The following is a 1,080-nucleotide window of genomic DNA, read 5'->3' as shown; positions in this document are numbered from 1 at the left end:
AGACAGTGAGAGGGAGAATGCGAAGGCCCCGCAGTCCAGTTGGGTCCCTCCTGTTTTTATTTCATGGAGCGGGAATGTAACATGGAAGGCACGAGGATGTCTCTGTGCCCTGTCTACCCCTGTCTGCTTTTTATCCCATTTTGATCATCCTTTAGTCTCCTATCCACGTTCTGGAAAGAAAATCTGAGTGTAGCCCAGCAAACACCATCCTGACAGCCTATCTTCCACCTGTGTCAAACGCAGAAATATTCCCCAGAGAACTGGGAACTGCTGCCTTTTTTTTTTTTTTTTTCAATTGCCAGTGGGTGTGTGTGCTTGGCAGAGGGAGGGGAGAGGGAAAAAGCACCCACAATGGGGCATGGTCACACCACAATCCCTCTCCTCCATCTCGTCATCCCATCAAGACTTGGGACACACACACAGGCTTGTGTCTTTCAGGCTGCCCGAGCTGGGATTCAAACTGTGGGGTTGGCCATGTGGGACCCAGCTCCTTAGACCTTTAGACCACAGGTCTGTCCTCCTGCTGGATCCTTACAAGGAATTAGTATCTACTGTCATCTCAGGTTTTCAAGGCATAGGGATACTTCTTGAGAAAAGGGTTTAAACAATTGATATCTATTCTCAAAGTAGATAAATTACAGAGAGAGGTTTTTAAATTGTTTGCACTGATTTTTTTCTTTAAATTATTTACTTAATTTTATTTATTATTATTATTATTCATTTTGACCAGAGAGACAGATTGAGAGAGAGAGGGACAGTGATAGCGAGAGAAAGCAAGCCACTGGGTCCAGGACTTGAACCACAGTTAGCCAGGTAGGAATCCAGCATCTTAACCACCATGCCATTTGCTGCCCCCTAATTTTTTTTCCTTTTTTTTGGGGTGGGGGGAGGTTTTTTCACTATAGAGCGCATGCACTTGTCAGACAGACAGAGAGAGACATAGAGACAGAAAGCGAGAAATCACCCCCTGCGGGGGGATGGTCACGCCGCAATCCCTTCTCCTCTCGGGATCTTGGGCACGCACGCACACGTGCCCGGCGTGAGTTTTAAGCCACTGGGTCTGGGACACGAACCGCGGTC

At 47.3% G+C, this 1,080-nt stretch overlaps 1 protein-coding gene and 1 long non-coding RNA gene across 6 annotated transcripts in view; one reads left to right on the top strand and one right to left on the bottom strand.

Moving 5' to 3' along the window:
* The window catches only part of LOC106733504 (uncharacterized), a 19,014-nt gene that overhangs the window by 13,416 nt on the left and 4,518 nt on the right, over positions 1–1,080 (top strand). The window lies entirely within an intron of this gene.
* NUP153 (nucleoporin 153) overlaps positions 1–1,080 on the bottom strand; it is a 78,295-nt gene that overhangs the window by 76,415 nt on the left and 800 nt on the right. The gene's annotated exons all lie outside the window — the stretch shown is intronic.

Source organism: Tupaia chinensis, unplaced genomic scaffold (assembly GCF_000334495.1).
Source record: "Tupaia chinensis unplaced genomic scaffold, TupChi_1.0 Scaffold143936_1, whole genome shotgun sequence".
In the NCBI taxonomy this organism is placed as follows: Eukaryota; Metazoa; Chordata; class Mammalia; order Scandentia; family Tupaiidae; genus Tupaia; species Tupaia belangeri.
Note: the sequence above shows the minus strand (reverse complement) of the source record. Positions and strands in the feature narration are given on the sequence as shown.